The sequence below is a fragment of the Canis aureus genome, chromosome 1 (assembly GCF_053574225.1).
Source record: "Canis aureus isolate CA01 chromosome 1, VMU_Caureus_v.1.0, whole genome shotgun sequence".
NCBI lineage: Eukaryota > Metazoa > Chordata > Mammalia > Carnivora > Canidae > Canis > Canis aureus.
Window position 1 is genome coordinate 123295083 of NC_135611.1, and position 23560 is coordinate 123318642.

Sequence of the window (23560 nt, forward strand, 5' to 3'; positions counted from 1 at the left end):
ACCAATAAAAAATAAATTTATTATTAAAAAAAAAAAAGAAAGAAATCAAAAGTTGGATGCTTAACCAACTGGACCACCAAGGCATCCCAAGCATTTCTCTGTCCTTCTACAGTACCCTCTGCATTTCCCCACCACATTGCTTGCCACCTTAGTTGTTTTCTGTTTTATTTGGAAATAGGAATAGATTTATAGATGTAGCAAAAATAGCATAGAGAGGCATATTCATCACTCAACTTCCCTCAATCGTAATATTTTATATAACTATAGAATATTCTCAAAACTGGAATATTGACATTAGTATGTACTTAACTATTAGACTGTAGAACTTACTCGGACTTTACCAGTGTGTTTTTGTGCATAGCTCTATGACAGTTTATCACATGTATAGTGATCAAGATTCTCTCCTTGACCACAGTCTAGTCAGGCTTCTCTGAGTTCTTTTCAAATAGGCCCCTTCTTTGGACATGTCCCCCAGGGCCCAGTTTTAACAGGAACCCTGCTGAGTTTGGCTGGAATCCCCCACCCTCCATACCTGATCACCCTTGATAGCTAACCAAATTCCTTTTTTTTTTTTCTAACCAAATTCCTTATCTCCACCATTCTCTGAGTGACGTCTGACATCCCGGTCTGACTTTCAGCAGGAATTTTCCCTTACCCATGATACCTCCTCTTAGAAATTTTCTATCCACTGACCCTCCCCACTCCCTGACCCTGCTCCTTGGCTATAAATTCCCTCTTCTTCTTGTTACATTTTGAGTTGAATCCGTCTCTCTCCCTTATAACAAAATATTATTTTAGTAGTCCCTGTATCTATCACAAGAGTCCCCCTGAATAAAATCTGCCTTACAATTTAAATATGTATCAAGAACAAATATTATTTTCTTTAGTAATAGAGATTATTACAAACCACCCCAATCGGGATAAAGAACTTTCCCTTACCATCAGGAAATCTCTTACCAAACTTAATTTCCTGTTTACCTGTTTGATTCCTCCCACAGATTATCAACTACCTCAGAGCAGGGTTTTGTTCACCCAGGAATCTCTTATGAAACAGAATAAGTTCTTGGAAAATACACGTTGGATAATGGGTAAATGAATCCAGAGTCTTCTCTTTCTAGGATGACTGCCCTATACTGTGGGGGCCTCAGGGACATCAAGATGTGGTTTCCTTCCCCCCGCCCCCCCCAGTGTCTGCCATGGTCCTGGGCAAGCAGACTAGCCCAGGCAGGAAAGACTCTATACTTCCAAACCTGGAAATTCCAGGGGCAAACAGTTGGGTTTGAAGCCCATGATTTAAGACAAGCCATTTTCTGGTCCTCATGTTTGGTTTTGAGAAAACCATTTGGGGTAACTTTTATGGCAGAGCCTCCTATACTCCAACTTGGGTCCCAACTGGGATTCCTGAGGTTCTCAAGGACTTAAGTTATTTCTCCCCGACTTAAAACCTGGCACATGTGACTTGGCACCGAAGGAAGTTGGTGATGAAAAGACACCAGCCGGATAGCTGCTTAAGTAGCTCTAAGTGGTCTTTTTAAAAGAACGATCTGTGCCCGCCATTTTCCCAGGACAGTTATTCAGAATGGAGAAGCTCCTCTTTGTCTGTCACCATCTTCACCTACATTATCAAGATATCTTTGGATTTTATTCCCCTTGGATACATAGATTAGTTAAGGAAATGGGCCCAAGAGGAATATTTTCTTAGGCCTTTTGTTTTGCTCTTGTTCATTGTTCTCTCCTTGCTTTTGTTTATTTGTTTGCAAACTTGTATAGTTGTTTAAAGAAACTTTATGAGCACAGATCATGTAGGCAAGATTAATTTTGTCCTATAATCAAATCTATTCCTGTGACAAAAAAATTTAGCTTAAGTTTAAAAGTGTTTGGTGAATAAAATTAATTGCATCTACTAAATAAAATGCATTCTGTCCAATACATATAGATGTTCTGTCAACAAGACAAATGGACTCAGTAGTATAAGTATCTGTGTGGATGAAATGCATAATAATGTAATCACTTTGCCAACAAAATGCTAAGTTGCTTTAATCATTCTGTTCACAACATAATGTAAAGTGATTTAGTGGGTAAAATGAATCCACTTACAAATTGTTTTATGGTCATAATGCAGCCCTTTGGTGGAATGTGAATTGATGATAATAATTTTATGGGCAAATGATTTTTCAATTAAAATGTCTTTTCACAGACAAAATGGGAGTGTTACAAATGGCTCCTGATAACCGCATGCCAAGTAGCAGGAAAAAAGGGCTGTCACCTACATTAACCAAAGCCTCAATTGAAAAAGCCTGACAGCTCAAAAGGTGATTTACTTTCATCTAATTTGTAATTTCCTTCCCTCCCACTTGAGAAGTATTTGCTTCTTGCCATTACTGACCCAATAACAAAAATTAGATCTAGCAACAAGACCACCAATCACTGGCTGCCATGGTTCTTTCCTAGACCTTAATTGACTATGCTGTATTGTTCATCAATAAGTACTTAGATCCAAGGCAGTTCTTTCTGCTATCTAACATGGACCCAATTATCTTCAGTGTAATAATTACTGTACCCATGAAAATGGAATAAATCATTATAATATATTGGCTTTTAATTTGAAGGTTGTGATGGAGAAAAAAAAAATGTTTCTGTCTGGGCTAATTGTCATATTTTCTTTTTAATAAGATGCAATGCCCCTCAACTGCTGACCAGTTGGAACTTTGATTGCCTTTTCAAGCTTAGGTTCTTGAAAATGGCCCCTCCCACAATGAATTAGTCTTGCTAGAGAGAAGAGCTGTGTCCTCCAGCAGCCCTGTTTGTTTTCTCCATAGTAGGAAACAGGGGTTATGGGACCTGGATGCTCATCTTCCCTTGCCCTATAGAGAAAGGTGGGAGGCAGTTCCCTGGCTGGTTGCACTGTGGTATCTACTTCCCTCCTCAAGCAAGGCAGCTTCATTTCTGTCCCTGTTGAGAGTCTCACATTCTTTCAGATATCCTATTCTGGAGGTCAAACCCACAGGAAATGAAGCAAAATGCGTTTTAAGGCTGTGCAGAGGAGAGGGTCAATCAGAGATGCTGGACAGTCTATGGAGAGACAACAGAATTAGCAGTAAGAGCAAGAGGCTGCTAGGAGAACGGAGCGGGTATGGAAGCTGGGTCTGCTGCTCCTTGACTGGGTTATCTTGAGTAGGTCACTCCACCATCCTGAGCTTCCCTTTCTGTATCTATAGAATAAAAATGCTACTTACTTTTGATTGCAGATATGCTTAAATGAGATAATGCACAAAAGTGCTCACACGTGGTACCCAGTAAACAACAGCTATTAGTGCTACTGTAGTCACACCACACAGCTAGGCCCTGGGGATCAGAGAGTGGGGCAATAAGAAAATAGGTTATGTACAGCCCTCCTCTTAAGAAGAGGAGCTAATTGATGATGGTGGGATGAAAACTTCAAATGTATTTGTCACCTTCTGTTTTGTGTTGCGTCTCGATTTGCCTCCAGTGCTTTAGAAAGCTCACTGGTATTCCTGACTGCCTACATAGCTTCCTTATTGTCTTCTCTTCCTTCTGGGCAGCCAGAGTCCTTGAGTATCTTCCCTCCACCTATAGCGCTGCTAGAACTTGCAGGAAGAATACTGGGGTATTGCTTGAGGAATTGCAGTCTTGGACTTTTAAAGTCCCAATCTTGCTTTTTCTCCACAGGTAATTAGGGAGCAAACCCCTCTTCAACCATTCTGGTCCACAGTTTATCCAATCCAATTTCAGAGGCAGAGCGGCTTCAGGGTTCAGACAACTCCCCTAAAGACAGCCTCTGCCTGAGGCCTACCTCCCTTTGTATGACTCAGGCCTGGTCCCTGTACCTAGGTGAGGACAGACAGTTGCTATTCCCTTGTTTTCTAGCAAAAGTACACAATTTTTATTTTATTTTATTTTTTTTTATTTTTATTTTTTTGGCGGGAACCACTCTCCTTCTCTCAGGCCAATGGGCCATGTCTCTCTGGCTACAGTGATTCATTCCAGCATGGGAACATACCCAGTGGGTCCATTTCCAGGTGATGGTTAGATGATGGTCAGCTTGCAGTGCTGGATGAGATCTGGGCTGCCCCATGGCTAAGATCTTGCTCTGCTTTGTCCACACTGTGTGCCCAGTGCCTCACACAGCACTAGGGCAGAGGCTTGGGCAGATACTGTGTCAGCCTGTAAACAAGCCCGTTGGTCAAGGCATTTAAAAGGGTGAGCAGAGAGTAGCCGTAAATGTCTTTTCTCCCAACCCCTCGCTGCCCAATGGCCTGGTTCCCTGCGATTGGCCCCGTGATCCTTTCATTAGCTGATGATTTCCTATCTTCAGTTACCTCCCTCCCCACTTCCCCCAAGAATGGGTGCCTGTGGGAGGGCAGATGTGGACAGGAAGCAGAGCTGGCTCAGGGAAAGCTATTATATGCATGATCTTATTTGATCATTGCAGCAACCCAATGAGATAATCACTGTTGTCATCTTTATTTTAAAGACAAGGGAACAAAAACCCAGGGAATTTCAGTAGCCTGCCCAAGATGTGTAGTTAGTGACCATCAGGCCCCCAGTTGGGACAAATTTCAAGTCTTTGTTCTCTTTCCAAATATGCTGCACTTAAGATACTCTCAAATGTAAATCAACTCCTTACCTTCTCATTCCTTTTTAATCATATCTTAGGCAAATGTTGCTTGCCAGAGATGAAGGATACAAAGACGAGCGTGACACAGTCTGCTCCTTGAGAAGTTCAGAGGCAGCGAGAAGATGGAGGGGGCAGTACAGAATATCTTTTGAACCTTGTTTCTCCAAAGGAAGATGTTTTCAAAACTAAATAGAAGAGAAAAATAGTACTTGTCAAGGAATCATACTATAAAATGTGATCACCAATAGCTAATTTCTTTTCAGTTGAGTTGAAACAATGGACTTATGCAGCATTTTAGAAAATACTTAATTGTGTCAAAATCCAGAATCCCAGGAAGTTGCTAAAAACAAGCTTTTAGAGAAATAGAGAATCGTAACCCTAACCCTAACCAACAATGGCATGAGATCCTCTCTGGGCTCTGGTTGAGTGGATGCATTAAAAGATAGGAAAGGTAACCGATGGGAACTAATAAAACCTGAACCAGGTCCTCTTCTGTTCATATTTGGGTTACTCAGGCAAAAATTCCTTTGGGGAATGCATGAAATTTTTAATGTAATTTTTTTTTGTTTGAAAACAAAGAAATACAAACTTTTAGTATATTAATGTGCAGGCACACACACAATATTTGTAATATTTTTGAAATTAGATCATTTTTCTTGGGCTTTTGCTGATTTATAGGTATGATTTTGGCAAATGTGAAAGAAAAATTGTACAAATACAGAAGGAGAATGGGACGCCATTTCCCTATTAAGCTTTCCCTATTAAGAGAAAAGGGAATAAATAGGTGAAAGAAACCCGAAGTCCTGTCTGGAAAGTCATTTGAAGTTCCACTCAGCTCGACAGAGAATGCTGCACAATTCAGCTCTGAGCTGCTGTGAAAGCTGGGCTGGGAATTTGGCTGTCAAAACACTCAGATGAACTTGTGTGCGTGATTCAAACTGAAAAGTTAACCAGCTTTACAGAATTGATTAGAAAGCTAATCAGCAGGACAAGAGAGGCAGTGAGAGCCTGGGGGAGGGCAGGCTTCCTTCCAGCGTAGTGTGGCCCTGTTCTGCGGCAAATGCTTCCCTTTGTCTTGAGTCAGTATTTTGAAAAGTTAGGCGTTTAACTTGGGGAAAACAATGTGGAAAATAGTGCCCAGTGTGGATGGCTTCTCTGCCTGCAAGTTGCCAAACTTCCAGTAGGGCCAGGCTCCTGAAATAGCTGAAAGCAGATTTCATTTTAGCCACTTTTGGAGACTGTCTTGAAGCACCGAAAATATCCTGTTTTATATGTTTATCTTTTACAAATAAGTAGATGACCAATATTTTAAAACCCAATTTTTCCTCTGTAGCCTATTTTGGTTGATAGGCTAAATATATGTGATTAACTCTGTTGTTAGGGCTTCATGAGAAAATAATCCTGGTATGGAAGTTTTTTCTTTTATGATGCTTTCATTAATTTGTTCCAATTAAATACTAATCTAGCTCAGTGATATCTGAGTTTTCCTCATACACTCCCTTAATACAGCATTTTTAAAAAATAACATGTGTAGGTTTTATTATGAGGGACAGAATTTGAAGTCAAACTTGGGTTAGAATTTCCACTTTGCCACTTGTGTTTGCTTGTTCAGGTTGCCTCTTCTGTTGAAGCTGTACATGAAGATACATACCAGGGCGCGCCTGTGTGGCCCAGTTGATTAAGCATCTGCCCTGAGCTCAGGGATTGAGCCCCTGTCACAAGCGCTCCCTGCTCAGCGGGGGTCTGCTTCTCCCTCTTCCTCTGCCTCTCCCCCTTGCTTGTGCTTTTTCTTTCTCTTCCTCAAATAAGTAAATAAAAATGTAGAAAAAAAGAAAAACCTACCATTAAGGGTGGTTGTGAAAGTCGAATGAGAAAAGTGTGTAGATGAAGTACATAGTTCTGACACCTATTAGGCCTGCAGCAGATTCTATTTTTCTTTATTAATATTTATAGAATACTTGGAAGCTGTTCATTTACTTTTCTTTTTTCTTTTATATATATATTATATATATAATTATATACATATATAATTATTGAAGTTCAATTTGCCAACATATAGTATAACACCCAGTGCTCATCCCATCAAGTGCCCCCCTCAGTGCCCATCACCCAGTCACCCCCACCCCCCACCCACCTCGCCATCCACTACCCTTTGTTCGTTTCCCAGAGTTAGGAATCTTTCATGTTTTGTCACCCTCTCTAATTTTTCCCTCTCATTTTCCTTCCTTTCTCCTATAATCCCTTTCACTATTTCTTATATTCTCCTTAATACAGCATTTTAAGCATGCTTCTCTCCACCTCCATATATCAATATTTATTCTTAAATTATGAATATGTAGGGATCCCTGGGTGGCGCAGCGGTTTGGCGCCTGCCTTTGGCCCAGGGCGCGATCCTGGAGACCCGGGATCGAATCCCACATCGGGCTCCCTGCATGGAGCCTGCTTCTCCCTCTGCCTGTGTCTCTGCCTCTCTCTCTCTCTCTCTCTGTGTGACTATCATGAATAAATAAATAAAATTAAAAAAAAAAATTATGAATATGTAGTATTTTTAGCTACTATTTCAAGCCACAATTGACACTTAGGGTAAGGCTTATCATTAATGACCATTCATACAAAATCTATTGATTGCTTTTGTTGGCTCTTTGACTAGTCTAGTTAGATTATCATGATTTTCAATCTTATAATGTGGCTGACAAAGCTCAGACTAGGAGATGCAGTTCTATGACCCCATTTCCTGTTGATTTCTTGTGCTCATACCATCGGTATTATCTTCATTTTGTATTTTCTCTGTAGGGAATTTCTTAAGCTTCCCATTCATTAGTGAATGTTGGTTTGGTTAAAACAAGATATTACTATCCACAAGTCCACTAACCAAGCACAAGTAAGTTGCAGAGGATTACTCACTTCTGATCTGTGAAACTCTTCACTCCCTTCAAGGTGCCGCATGACCACATGGAACATGTTTCCATCTGACAAACAACCTGGGAAAGGGATTCATGGACAATCATGTATTAGTTATTAGTAAACTATTTTTTAAGCATTTCTAATGTTCGCTTATACTCAGTAGATTGTCCCGTGAATCCCTGGAGACATAGGCCACCCTCTTCAAGACCATGTCTGACTCCTGCAGCCTTTGCTGGATCCAAGGATACATAGAGCACATTTGGCAAGCTTTAAGGACCTTATCTGGGACAGGGGAAGCTCTGAGACTAGCAGAGCTCTGGGACTAGCTCCAGGACTACCATAAGGTGACCAAATTTGTGATGTAAAAGTAGTTTCAGAAAGGAACTTGTAGTATGTCAGAGTGTCAAAGGCAAGCTTCACCTGGATCACAACTTTGATAGACATTCTATCCCTTATTATATGAGCTAAATTTTATTTCTTCTACCTGATGCTTTGACCTTTGACTAGGTTTTGTATTTGATGGGTTTGATTGGTTCTGTGTCCTATACGTAGTAAACATCCATGTTTGTTGAATAGTAACATTTAATGTCACTTTTTATTGCTTGATTGCTTTTAAATTTAGCAATAAAGAGCTTAATGGTGTTTCTCTTTAAAATATTATGCCTTTCTTGAATTCGGCCTGAGATTTAAAGAGAGACCAGCTGGAATGCTACAGTGAGAAGAGTTCGCGCTTCTATCAAGGTAGGAAGACGGGGAAAAAGAAGTAAAGGAACAAAGGCCTCCAGGGGGAGGGGCCCGCGAGGAGCCGGGCTGAGGCCGGGGCGAGTGTCCCCAGGACAGGAGAGCCCCGTCCCGGAGGAGCAGGAGCTGCACCAACCTTTCCGGGCGGAAAGGGGCTCGCGGGGAGTTGGAGCAGGACCAGGAGGGCGAGGAGGCCCTCGGGCTCCCGGGGACAGTAACAGAGCAACTGCGCGCCCAGGAGAGTGCGCCGAGCTCCCTAAGGGCTGCAGCGCGCACGGCGGGACCCGGCGGGACCCGGAGCAGCTGAAGGGGCTCGGGCGGCGGCTCCGCGGAGGGGGCTGCGCGGCCCCGGGAGCAGCTCGGAGGGGCTCGGGCAGAGGAAGAGGCTCCGTGCGGAGGGGGCTGCGCGGTTCCAGGAGCAGCTCGGAGGGGCTCGGGGGCGGCTCCGCGGAGGGGGCTGCGCGGCCCGGGAGCGCGAATCCACCAGCGCAGGCTCCGGAGCACAGGGCGCCGGGACACAGCCCAGGATCCCCCCTCCCCCCGGGACAGGCAGAGGCCGGGAGGGCCCAGGACAGCAAGGACGCTCCTGCCCCAGCTGAGCACATCAGCGGCCCCGCCCCGGAGCCTCCAGGCCCTGCAGACGGAGTTCCTGCCGGAGCTGAATCCAGGGCTCCAGAGCTGCCCCGCCACTGGGGCTGTTCCTCCTGCGGCCTCACGGGGTAAACAACCCCCACTGAGCCTTTCACCAGGCGGGGGCACAGCAGCTCCCCCAACTGCTAACACCTGAAAATCAGCACAGCAGGCCCCTCCCCCAGAACACCAGCTAGACGGACAACTTCCAGGAGAAGCCAAGGGACTTAGTACACAGAATCAGAAGATACTCCCCGGTGGTTCTTTTTTTGTTTGTTTGTTTTTGTTTTTGTTTTTGTTTTTGTTTTTGTTTTGTTTTGCTTTTTGATTTGTTTCCTTCCCCCACCCCCTTTTTTTTCTCCTTTCTTTTCCTTTCTCTTTTTCTTCCTTTTTTTTTTTTTTTCGTTTTTTTTTTTTTCTTTTTCTTCCCTTTTTTTTTCTCTCTTTCTCTTTTCTTTCCTTCTTTCTCTCCTCTCTTTTTCTCTTTTTCCCAATACAACTTGCTTTTGGCCACTCTGCACTGAGCAAAATGACTAGAAGGAAAACCTCACCTCAAAAGAAAGAATCAGAAACAGTCCTCTCTCCCACAGAGTTACAAAATCTGGATTACAATTCAATGTCAGAAAGCCAATTCAGAAGCACTATTATACAGCTACTGGTGGCTCTAGAAAAAAGTATAAAGGACTCAAGAGACTTCATGACTGCAGAATTTAGAGCTAATCAGGCAGAAATTAAAAATCAATTGAATGAGATGCAATCCAAACTAGAAGTCCTAACGACGAGGGTTAACGAGGTGGAAGAACGAGTGAGTGACCTAGAAGACAAGTTGATAGCAAAGAGGGAAACTGAGGAAAAAAGAGACAAACAATTAAAAGACCATGAAGATAGATAAGGGAAATAAACGACAGCCTGAGGAAGAAAAACCTACGTTTAATTGGGGTTCCCGAGGGCGCCGAAAGGGACAGAGGGCCAGAATATGTATTTGAACAAATTCTAGCTGAAAACTTTCCTAATCTGGGAAGGGAAACAGGCATTCAGATCCAGGAAATAGAGAGATCCCCCCCTAAAATCAATAAAAACCGTTCAACACCTCGACATTTAATTGTGAAGCTTGCAAATTCCAAAGATAAAGAGAAGATCCTTAAAGCAGCAAGAGACAAGAAATCCCTGACTTTTATGGGGAGGAGTATTAGGGTAACAGCAGACCTCTCCACAGAGACCTGGCAGGCCAGAAAGGGCTGGCAGGATATATTCAAGGTCCTAAATGAGAAGAACATGCAACCAAGAATACTTTATCCAGCAAGGCTCTCATTCAAAATGGAAGGAGAGATAAAGAGCTTCCAAGACAGGCAGCAACTAAAAGAATATGTGACCTCCAAACCAGCTCTGCAAGAAATTTTAAGGGGGCCTCTTAAAATTCCCCTTTAAGAAGAAGTTCAGTGGAACAGTCCACAAAAACAAAGACTGAATAGATACCATGATGACACTAAACTCATATCTCTCAATAGTAACTCTGAATGTGAACGGGCTTAATGACCCCATCAAAAGGCGCAGGGTTTCAGACTGGATAAAAAAGCAGGACCCATCTATTTGCTGTCTACAAGAGACTCATTTTAGACAGAAGGACACCTACAGCCTGAAAATAAAAGGTTGGAGAACCATTTACCATTCGAATGGTCCTCAAAAGAAAGCAGGGGTAGCCATCCTTATATCAGATAAACTAAAATTTACCCCAAAGACTGTAGTGAGAGATGAAGAGGGACACTATATCATACTTAAAGGATCTATTCAACAAGAGGACTTAACAATCCTCAATATATATGCTCCGAATGTGGGAGCTGCCAAATATATAAATCAATTATTAACCAAAGTGAAGAAATACTTAGATAATAATACACTTATACTTGGTGACTTCAATCTAGCTCTTTCTATACTCGATAGGTCTTCTAAGCAAAACATCTCCAAAGAAACGAGAGCTTTAAATGATACACTGGACCAGATAGATTTCACAGATATCTACAGAACTTTACATCCAAACTCAACTGAATACACATTCTTCTCAAGCGCACATGGAACTTTCTCCAGAATAGACCACATATTGGGTCACAAATCGGGTCTGAACCGATACCAAAAGATTGGGATTGTCCCCTGCATATTCTCGGACCATAATGCCTTGAAATTAGAACTAAATCACAACAAGAAGTTTGGAAGGACCTCAAACACATGGAGGTTAAGGACCATCCTGCTAAAAGATAAAAGGGTCAACCAGGAAATTAAGGAAGAATTAAAAAGATTCATGGAAACTAATGAGAATGAAGATACAACCGTTCAAAATCTTTGGGATGCAGCAAAAGCAGTCCTAAGGGGGAAATACATCGCAATACAAGCATCCATTCAAAAACTGGAAAGAACTCAAATACAAAAGCTAACCTTACACATAAAGGAGCTAGAGAAAAAACAGCAAATAGATCCTACACCCAAGAGAAGAAGGGAGTTAATAAAGATTCGAGCAGAACTCAATGAAATCGAGACCAGAAGAACTGTGGAACAGATCAACAGAACCAGGAGTTGGTTCTTTGAAAGAATTAATAAGATAGATAAACCATTAGCCAGCCTTATTAAAAAGAAGAGAGAGAAGACTCAAATTAATAAAATCATGAATGAGAAAGGAGAGATCACTACCAACACCAAGGAAATACAAACGATTTTAAAAACATATTATGAACAGCTATACGCCAATAAATTAGGAAATCTAGAAGAAATGGACGCATTCCTGGAAAGCCACAAACTACCAAAACTGGAACAGGAAGAAATAGAAAACCTGAACAGGCCAATAACCAGGGAGGAAATTGAAGCAGTCATCAAAAACCTCCCAAGACACAAGAGTCCAGGGCCAGATGGCTTCCCAGGAGAATTTTATCAAACGTTTAAAGAAGAAATCATACCTATTCTCCTAAAGCTGTTTGGAAAGATAGAAAGAGATGGAGTACTTCCAAATTCGTTCTATGAAGCCAGCATCACCTTAATTCCAAAGCCAGACAAAGACCCCGCCAAAAAGGAGAATTACAGACCAATATCCCTGATGAACATGGATGCAAAAATTCTCAACAAGATACTGGCCAATAGGATCCAACAGTTCATTAAGAAAATTATTCACCATGACCAAGTAGGATTTATCCCTGGGACACAAGGCTGGTTCAACACCCGTAAAACAATCAATGTGATTCATCATATCAGCAAGAGAAAAACCAAGAACCATATGATCCTCTCATTGGATGCAGAGAAAGCATTTGACAAAATACAGCATCCATTCCTGATCAAAACTCTTCAGAGTGTAGGGATAGAGGGAACATTCCTCGACATCTTAAAAGCTATCTATGAAAAGCCCACAGCAAATATCATTCTCAATGGGGAAGCACTGGGAGCCTTTCCCCTAAGATCAGGAACAAGACAGGGATGTCCACTCTCACCACTGCTATTCAACATAGTACTGGAAGTCCTAGCCTCAGCAATCAGACAACAAAAAGACATTAAAGGCATTCAAATTGGCAAAGAAGAAGTCAAACTCTCCCTCTTCGCCGATGACATGATACTCTACATAGAAAACCCAAAAGTCTCCACCCCAAGATTGCTAGAACTCATACAGCAATTCGGTAGCGTGGCAGGATACAAAATCAATGCCCAGAAGTCAGTGGCATTTCTATACACTAACAATGAGACTGAAGAAAGAGAAATTAAGGAGTCAATCCCATTTACAATTGCACCCAAAAGCATAAGATACCTAGGAATCAACCTCACCAAAGATGTAAAGGATCTATACCCTCAAAACTATAGAACACTTCTGAAAGAAATTGAGGAAGACACAAAGAGATGGAAAAATATTCCATGCTCATGGATTGGCAGAATTAATATTGTAAAAATGTCAATGTTACCCAGGGCAATATACACGTTTAATGCAATCCCTATCAAAATACCATGGACTTTCTTCAGAGAGTTAGAACAAATTATTTTAAGATTTGTGTGGAATCAGAAAAGACCCCGAATAGCCAGGGGAATTTTAAAAAAGAAAACCATATCTGGGGGCATCACAATGCCAGATTTCAGGTTGTACTACAAAGCTGTGGTCATCAAGACAGTGTGGTACTGGCACAAAAACAGACACATAGATCAGTGGAACAGAATAGAGAATCCAGAAGTGGACCCTGAACTTTATGGGCAACTAATATTCGATAAAGGAGGAAAGACTATCCATTGGAAGAAAGACAGTCTCTTCAATAAATGGTGCTGGGAAAATTGGACATCCACATGCAGAAGAATGAAACTAGACCACTCTCTTTCACCATACACAAAGATAAACTCAAAATGGATGAAAGATCTAAATGTGAGACAAGATTCCATCAAAATCCTAGAGAAGAACACAGGCAACACCCTTTTTGAACTCGGCCATAGTAACTTCTTGCAAGATACATCCACGAAGGCAAAAGAAACAAAAGCAAAAATGAACTATTGGGACTTCATCAAGATAAGAAGCTTTTGCACAGCAAAGGATACAGTCAACAAAACTCAAAGACAACCTACAGAATGGGAGAAGATATTTGCAAATGACATATCAGATAAAGGGCTAGTTTCCAAGATCTATAAAGAACTTATTAAACTCAACACCAAAGAAACAAACAATCCAATCATGAAATGGGCAAAAGACATGAACAGAAATCTCACAGAGGAAGACATAGACATGGCCAACATGCATATGAGAAAATGCTCTGCATCACTTGCCATCAGGGAAATACAAATCAAAACTACAATGAGATACTAACAATGAGACTGAAGAAAGAGAAATTAAGGAGTCAATCCCATTTACAATTGCACCCAAAAGCATAAGATACCTAGGAATCAACCTCACCAAAGATGTAAAGGATCTATACCCTCAAAACTATAGAACACTTCTGAAAGAAATTGAGGAAGACACAAAGAGATGGAAAAATCTCACACCAGTGAGAATGGGGAAAATTAACAAGGCAGGAAACCACAAATGTTGGAGAGGATGCGGAGAAAAGGGAACCCTCTTACACTGTTGGTGGGAATGTGAACTGGTGCAGCCACTCTGAAAACTGTGTGGAGGTTCCTCAAACAGTTAAAAATATACCTGCCCTATGACCCAGCAATTGCACTGTTGGGGATTTACCCCAAAGATACAAATGCAATGAAAAGCCGGGACACCTGCACCCCGATGTTTCTAGCAGCAATGGCCACAATAGCCAAACTGTGGAAGGAGCCTCGGTGTCCAACGAAAGATGAATGGATAAAGAAGATGTGGTTTATGTATACAATGGAATATTACTCAGCTATTAGAAATGACAAATACCCACCATTTGCTTCAACGTGGATGGAACTGGAGGGTATTATGCTGAGTGAAGTAAGTCAGTCGGAGAAGGACAAACATTATATGTTCTCATTCATTTGGGGAATATAAATAATAGTGAAAGGGAAAATAAGGGAAGGGAGAAGAAATGTGTGGGAAATATCAGAAAGGGAGACAGAACGTAAAGACTGCTAACTCTGGGAAACGAACTAGGGGTGGTAGAAGGGGAGGAGGGCGGGGGGTGGGAGTGAATGGGTGACGGGCACTGGGTGTTATTCTGTATGTTAGTAAATTGAACACCAATAAAATATAAAAAAAAATAAATAAATAAAATAAAATAAAATAAAATATTATGCCTTTCTTTTTAACTTGACAGCCTTTTGTTTATATCTGTTGCATGAATATGTTTGATTTATTCCAGATCATTCTGTACCAGGCCATCCATAAGCTCTTTGAAAGCAGTGCTGGGTGTAGGGCACCTCTAAACTCCCTGTATCACCCAGGAAAATCCTCAGCACAGAGTGGGTACTAAATCAAAACTTTAAACCAGGTGGTAAAAATCAGGCTGGTTATATATGGGAAAATTCTGGCCTATATATGCCTGCATAGTGTTATATTTTTTTCATTGCCTACATTTATATATATATAAAGAGCCAGATTCCCAACTCTCTTAATAAAGAGAAGATCTGGGAAATGTCGATCTAGTCTGCATGCCTGCCGGCATGGCAACTATCAGTTGGAGTGCACTTATCACTGTCCTTCTTGACTGAGTAGTCATTCTCCAGTTTGTCCCAGTCCACACCACTCTCTGATACATGACTGTCAGGTGGCCACTTATTATCAAACTTGTATTTTTTATTTTATAATAGGACAATTAAAAGGAAAATGGACTACTTGTTGAACCTATACCAGATTCCCTACATTATTTCCCCTCTAAATTCCTCTCTTATGCCCAACGTTGCTTATTACTTGTCATGTCTACAGTAGGGCAAGCTAGAAGTGCTAAGAGGGAATCCTAGAAGTGGCCCAAAGCAACAACAGACAAGAAGTGTGAGTGTGTGTGTGTGTGTGTGGGGGGGGGGGGGTTGGTGGTAATTCCAGCCTCCTGTTCCTCAGGTAAAATCATCTGTGGCCATGCTCCATGTGGTCCAGTAGACAGTCCCCAGCAGGTTGATCCCAGTTACCCACAGTGTTTGATAACATGACCTTTATTGGCTTTCTTCCTTTTCTATCCTACCTGCTCACTCCACAACTTCTGTTTCTCTCAGAAATAAAGGAAGAAAAAAGAAGAAGACATAAAGGAAAGATCATGAGGACTGCATGTTTCATGGGAGTGAGACTCTTTCTTAGCATATTGAATGTGTGAGAATAGTCTTTAATTGCTGTGTTTATGGTGAAATAATATACCCAGTCCAGTTCACCTATCTACATTACATTTTTTTAGGCATTTGAATTTTCTTTAAATTTTTATTTATTTATGATAGTCACAGAGAGAGAGAGAGAGAGAGGCAGAGACATAGGCAGAGGGAGAAGCAGGCTCCATGCACCAGGAGCCTGATGTGGGATTCAATCCCGGGTCTCCAGGATCGCGCCCTGGGCCAAAGGCAGGCACCAAACCGCTGCGCCACCCAGGGATCCCGCATTTGAATTTTCAAGTTCTGTTTTAATACAATAATAAATATATGAATAAAAAGTAAAAATATGTAAATTACTTCTCACTGTTCTTAAGTTTTCCCATAGCTTTCTGAGCTTTAAGAAAGCTTCTGGGATGGGAATGCAGGCTCTAATTTGGAATCCTGTTGGAACCTCCTCTTTTCTAGAACTCATGCCAAGACCAGTTTTCTGTAGCATCTAAACAAATACGGAGAGAATGGACTAAGCAGTCACCAGCATTTCAGGGCATGGGATGTTTCTTCATGTCTGTTGTGTTTAATTATGTCATGGTAGATGTATGAGACTTTATAATCAGTCTCACATTATTATTATTAATTATTATTATTATTATTATCATTATTATTTTATCAGTGAGTTGGATAATGAGCCCTTTGAAGTCCTACCTGGTAGGCTGCTGGATCTGGGAGAGATCATTTCATAGGCCTGGGACTCTAGGATTTGTGAGCTTTAGAGAAAGAAAAAATAAGAAAAAGAAGATACAGCTGTGATTCTGGATTGAAATATGTCCCACTTTTCACTATATTTTCCTAAAGGCAATCAAATGTTTTGAAACTAACATAAGTGTCTATGATTTAGAGGTGTGATCTTAAAGTGGGAAGTGTGGCCTCAGATGCATGTGAATGATTAAACCAGAACTGTACCCACACTGTTGTGATCCAGAGATTCTCCTTTCTCTTTTTCTTCTGCTGCATGATTTCTTCTTTTTCCTTTTTTATTGTGTTTATAAAGCATCTTCTCTGTATTTGGGTATTTATGTGTCGTATCTGGAAACCCTAAGAATGGCCATTATCTTTATTTCTGGTGCCTTGACCAGTCATTTGTTTCCCAAGTCAAGTAGGCCTATCTCTAATATGTTGGAGGTTGAAACATTAAGTTGCATGTAAACTCAGTAAACAAGTGCTGAGGTTGATTGATCATATCTGCTATGGGTGAAGTCATGGCCACTTGGGTACTACACATTTGTCATTTCCGCTACATATAAAAGTGGCACACTTGAGCAGCATCTGATACCTAGTGGTGTTATGATTAGCTAGGATACTACTGGCCCACAACATGTGTGCGTTTAAGGAAATTAACTGTCAGCATTTAGACATCACAAAATGTAACATTAAAAAAAAATCTAGATTTCTGGCTTCTGATGAAATCTTAGAAGATCTGGTGGGATTGAGTCCAGATGGTCTGGTGGCAAAAATTGGAGCAGCTGTGCCTTCCTAGTTCGCCTCAGTGCTCTCTGCTCCATATGATTTTCTCAAATCTGTATCTGCTGATTGTCTGTGAACACTTAAGCTTGTGAATACAGGCCCATGCTCATGCAAAGACTATTTCTAGCATGTTTACTCTCCTCCCAGAAAAGACAGTGTGGCCTAGCTAAGATGGCACCAACCTTGGAAACAGAAGGTTGGATTTCACACTTAGGGCTAGTATAGCTTTCAGAATTTCACAAAACCTCTCAATTCCTGTCCCCTTAGTTGTAAAATGAAGAGTCATCCCTTATACAATTGTTTGGCAATCAATTATAAATTGCTATGTATAGGGTCACAGATTAGTGATGATAACACTAAAAGCCACAATAAGCTATTATTTTATATATAATAAAAATAGTGAAGAAAGCCTAATTGTTTTCATAATTATCTTCAACTAGAAGGGCTTTTTTTTTTTTTAATTTGGCTCCAAGAATGGAAGAAAGATAGAAAATGAGTAGAAAATATAAAACTTTATTAAGAAATTTGTGTTATTTTGAAACAGTAACACAATGGAAGGTTTTGACTTTGCCATTAACAAGCACAAGGAGTCAATAAGCAGAGGCAGCTGAGACAGGAGCCCTTTCCTGGGCCTGATGCAGGCTCTTGCCATTGCAGCGTATTTACAGCATTCTGGTTGGCTGGCAGTCAATTTAAGAAGCCTTGCTTACTGGGCAGTTTATTATTTAGGCAAATAAGGAGAATGTATATAGTCTCAAGATGTGTATGAAATTTCATAGACCTAAAAGGAATTTGACTCTGACTGATTGAGAATGCTAGCATTCAAAGAAATAGATGACATTGATACTGGGTTGTTTCATCTATTAAAAACAAATGATTTGAAATAGTTGTTTTTGTAAGTAAAAAAATGTTGAATATTGACAATTTCATGTTTCTAACTTGTCTTAATCTGTTTAGGCTGTTATAACAGAATACCATAGAGTGGATGTCTTTTAAACAACAGAAATATATTTTTTACATTTTTAGAGCCTGGCAGATTTGGTGTCTGGTGAAAGCCCACTTCCTACTTCAAAGTATATTATTGCTGTGTCCCCCCATGGTGGAAAGAGCTAGGGATCTCTCTGGGGTGTCTTTTATAAGAGTACTAGTCCCATTCATTTAGGGTTCCACCCTCATGACCTAGTCACCTCTCAAAGACCCTATCTCCTAATACCATCTCATTGGGAATTAGGGTTCCAATATATACATTTTGATGGAACACAAATATCCAGTCTATAGCACATTACATAGTAAAATAAAAATTGAATTGAACAACCAAGGGCTGATTTTGCCATACTGGGCTAGGTTGACCTGGGAGAAATAAGTCTGAATCAGATCTGGTCTCTGCCCTTTAGAAACAATTGTCAGAAACAATCCTGCTCAAGACCACCCATGGAAAGGCTCATAACTAAGCTCAGCAATCCCAGTGGCAGAGAGGTTAATCTTGTCTGAGACAATCTGGGGAGGTCTGTTGGAGGAAGTGAACTGGGACTTGAAAGCAGAGCAACAGTATGGGGTAAGGGGTAAAGCTGGAGGATGGTAGTGATGGAAAACACATATCTAAATCTTATTATTGGCCACTAAATGCATTCATTTCTGCCATCTGGCTTAGCAATGCCTAAGTCCATAGGGCCTGGAAACATCTGGAAAAAAATAGATACAGATTCAACTATCCTAGATGTTAAGTCTGTGTGTGAGAACATCTTTATGTTTGTCAACATGTGGATAGTAATATTAAAGTAAAAATTGAAGTGGGCAATAGTGACCAGGAAGGAGGTACAGACTGATTGAGGAATAAAATCACATCCTCTATCAATAAGAGAAAAGTGTACAGAGCATATAGTGTAAACAAATTCACGTTTCCATTTGCTTCCCTTTCCCCCCAACATTAATCTTTAGGAGTTGGAAGCATAGAAGGGAACTTAGTTTTGTTTTTATCTTACGGTTTGAGATGTGGCTGTGACTTAACTTTTTCATTCTGTTTATAACTAAAAATGACTCATGTTCATTTCCATCTCGGCAGCCAGGAACCACTTTGATAGTATCTTCATTTTCCGTACCGTTTTCCACTGGGGGTTATTACCAGAACTCTAGCAAGAATGGTAATTTGTTAGAGCATGAGGAAATGTCTATAAATCCTTAAGGACTTGTCATATTAGAAAGAATTTAACTGCATGATATGGGCAAAAAGTTGTAGAATCAATGATAAGAATAAATAAGGAACAACAAGTGGTCTAAATTGATATCGACATTGCACAATGCCAGCTATCTTTACCCCATTATGTCTGCCATAACCCTGGAGGGATGCCGAGGATCACTTATATTGTGTCAAGAGAAGAGTTGGAAGAGCATCAGTTTTGAATATGTTATGTATTAGTTTCTTTTGTGCATCTATGTGGAAATAGATGTCCCCAAAGCTATAATTCATATTTTAGCTTCAGGTTTCTTAAAGATGTGGAGATTTTCTTGGCTTGGAAACAGATGGAGATTTCAGACAAAGTGAGGCTATCATTGATAATGTACTTAATGTCAGTCAAAATAAATCTGTGGTGGGAATTCTAGGCAGATTGACTTTTTTTTTTTTTTTTTTTTGCAAAACATTAAAATTTCCAGTTGTAAAGAATGATGGTACAGAGAATGGGAGGAAAGATTCGCCTGACATTTTTAGAAAGGAACATATAGTGAGAGTTTGACTTCTTTTTTTGCTAATTTGAATACCTTTTATTTATTTTTGTTGTCTGACGCTGAGGCGAGGACTTCTAGGACTATGTTGAACAACAGTGGGGAGAGTGGACATCCCTGTCATGTTCCTGACCGTGGGGAAAGCTCTCAGTGTTTCCCCATTGACAATGATATTTGCTGTGGGCTTTTCACAGATGGCCTTTATGCTCTTGAGGAATGTTCCCTCTATGCCTACACTGTGGAGAGTTTCAATCAACAAAGGAAGCAATATTCTGTAAATGCTTTTCCTGCATCAATTGAAAGGAACATATGGTTCTTTTCCTTTCTTTCTTTTCTTTTTTTTTTTAATATTTTATTTATTTATTCATGAGAGACAGAGAAAGAGAGAGAGAGAGACACAGGCAGAGGGAGAAGCACGCTCCATGCAGGGAGCCCAATGTGGGAGTCAATCCTGGGACCCCAGGATCACACCCTGGGCTGAAGGCAGACGCTCAACTGCTGAGCCACCCAGGCATCCCTTGTCCTTTCTTTTATTAATATGATGTATCACGTTGATTGATTTGCAGATGTTGAACTACCCTTGCAGCCCAGAAATAAATCCCACTTGGTTGTGGTGAATAATCCTTTTAATGTACTGTTGGACCCTATTGGCTAGTATCTTGGGGCATCAAAGAAATACAAATCAAAACCACAATGAGATCCCACCTCACAACAGTGAGAATGGGGAAAATTAACAAGGCAGGAAACAACACATGTTGGCTAGGATGCAGAGAAAGGGGAACCTCTTACACTGCTGGTGGGAATGCAAACTGTTGCAGCCACTCTGGAAAACAGTGTGGAGGGTCCTCAAGTTAAAAATAGAGCTGCCCTACGACCCAGCAGTTGCACTACTGGGTATTTACCCCAAAGATATAGATGCAGTTATCTGAAGGGTCCCAGTGTTCACAGCAGCAATGTCTACAATAGCCACATTGTGGAAGGGGGTGAGATATCCTTCGACAGATGAATGGGTAAAGAAGATGTGATATATATGAGAAAGGATGAATACTTACTATTTGTATTTACGTGGATGGAACTGGAGGGTATTATGCTGAGTGAAATAAGTCAATTAGAGAAGGACATTTATCATATGGTTTCACTCCTATGTGGAATATGAGAAACAGGGCAGAGGACCACAGGGGAAGGGAGGGAAACTGGTAGAAAACCATGAGAGACTCTAGTTCCGGGAAACAAACTGAGGGTTGTTGGAGGGGAGGTGGGTGGGGGATGGGGTAACTGGGTGATAGGCATTAAGAAGGGCACGTGATGTGATGAGCACTGGGTATTATATGGAACTGATCAGTTATTGGACATTACATCTGAAACTAATGATGTACTATAAGTTGGCTAATTTTTTTTAATTTATTTTTTATTGGTGTTCGATTTTTTAAAAAAAGAGAAGAATGTATAATTCTACCAATTCACTAAGACTCTGGAATGAAAGCCCTGCTTAGACCTGCATGAAAGGATGTTGATTCAGAATCTCTGGGCCCTTTAGGGCTGGTGGTGACATTAGTATGAACTGCACAAATCCCACATGGCCTGCGGATGGCTGTGTGCCAGCTTTCCTACTTTCATATGTTTAATTGAGGAGTAACCCGCTGGAAAGGCAACGATTTAGCTTTGTCATTGGGAAGTTAGAAAATATTTTTATTTCTCTGATGCCCCTCAATCCTGATCTCCTTTATTGTCTGTTCAATTGTAAAGCAAACCATTTCATCTACTGGGAGCTGGAAACAAACCTGTCTGCTGCATTTGATAACAGTTCGAAATTAGTGGCAAATTGGATTTGAAATTAGGTGGTTGTCATGTGAGTGATCAGACTGCATGAACAGATTTTTTATGCAAAGCAATGAACTTTCTGTTGGATTTATGAGATGGGACTGAGGCAATGCATCCCCAGGCCTTGGCATCACTGCTTGATAGACTACTCATATCCTATTTGTGTTTCATTTTTTCTGCTGCAGTTTGTCCGTGTCTGCCTATTTTACAGGCTCAGGCTCCTTGGGGGATTTAACAGGAGTTGTGCTCTCTGTGGGACGTTTTCCTAGAGGCACTGCAATTCAGAGGTCATAGAAAGCCCCTTCTGCCCTTTGGATGTGGAGAAATGGACCTTAAGCATCCTGACACAATGACGTCTTATGAAAAAAACAAACAGTAATTGGACAAAAATAAAAATTTCTAGAAGCACAGATTATTTAGACTTTCTTCCTGTGCTATTTGCTTTTAATGTGATATATGGTGAATTAACCATTCTTCTGCATTTTTACCTACTTGATGCTGACACTCATTGAAAGGTTAGTGTGGTTAATGCATGAGATCGTGTAAATCCTCAGAGAAGTTGTTTGTGAGCAGTTTAGGTAGCCAAACCTGGGGCCACGGAACTCTGTAGGACTTTGGGAAGAATTTTTTTTTGTATTATTGACACATAATGCTTTGTTAGTTTCATGTGTGTAATACAGTGATTCGCCAATTCTGTACATTACTCAGGACTCATCATGATAAGTGTACTCTTAGTCCTCTTTATCTGTTTCACCCATTTCTCTACCCATCTCCTTTCTGATAATCATCAGTTTGTTCTCTGTATTTAAGAGTCTGCTTTTCTCGTCTCTTATTTTCTTTGTTTCTTAATTCCATATATGAGTGAAATCATATGGCATTTGTCTTTCTCTTCCTGATTTATTTCACTAGCATTATAACCTTTACCCTCTAGTTCCATCCACACTGGTGCAAATGGCAAGATTTCACTTTTTTAAGGTTAAGTAGTATGTCAGTGTGTGTGTGTTTTGTTTATCCATTTGTCTATAGATGGACAGTTGGGTCACTTCCATATTTTGACATTGTAGATAATGCTGCAATAATCATAGGGTGCGGGATCCCTGGGTGGCGCAGCGGTTTGGCGCCTGCCTTTGGCCCAGGGCACGATCCTGGAGACCCGGGATCGAATCCCACGTCGGGCTCCCGGTGCATGGAGCCTGCTTCTCCCTCTGCCTGTGTCTCTGCCTCTCTCTCTCTCCTCTGTGACTATCATGAATAAATAAATAAAATCTTAAAAAAAAAAATAATAATCATAGGGTGCATAAATCTTTTTGAATTAGTATTTTTGTTTTCTTTGTGTAAATACCCAGTTGTAGAATTACTGGATCACATGGCAATTCTATTTTTAATTTTTTGAGAAAACTGCATTTTGTTTTCCATGGTGGCTGCACCAGTTGCTGTTCCCACCAACAGTGCATAGGGGTTCTTTTTTCTCCATGTCCTTGGCAACACTTGCTATTTCTTATGCTTTTGATTTTAGCCATTGTGACAGTTGTGGGAAAAAAAAAAAAAAGAAGTTTGTTCATTTTTTTTCCCCTCTGGTATGTCTATGTATGGAGAAGGAGGGGGATAAACCAGATATTTTTTGAAACAGCAAAGGGTAGTTGCCCATCCCAGTCTGTAAGCAGTTTCAGACCTACTTGGAAACGCATAGCACCCCTCTCTGGCTCCATGTTTATATTGGAAGTGTTGGATCAGAGTGGTATTTCTGGATTCTATTGCAGTCTTATTGCCTGGAAACTGAAATTAATGTGTAAGGGAAAGTGCTGGAGAGTCTCAGAAGTTGCTGGTGGCCAAGTCAAGGAAAGGAGAGCTAGCTGATGGCAGGCT

General features: G+C 40.8%; 1 long non-coding RNA gene across 1 annotated transcript; it reads left to right on the plus strand.

Annotated features, from left to right (window-relative positions):
- Positions 1 to 996: 996 nt before the first annotated feature.
- Positions 997 to 5095, plus strand: LOC144293711 (uncharacterized). The gene is made up of 4 exons (XR_013360964.1): positions 997 to 1088; positions 2198 to 2312; positions 2979 to 3131; positions 4678 to 5095. It is a non-coding gene; the product is annotated as an uncharacterized LOC144293711 (long non-coding RNA).
- The last annotated feature ends 18465 nt before the right edge of the window (positions 5096 to 23560 follow it).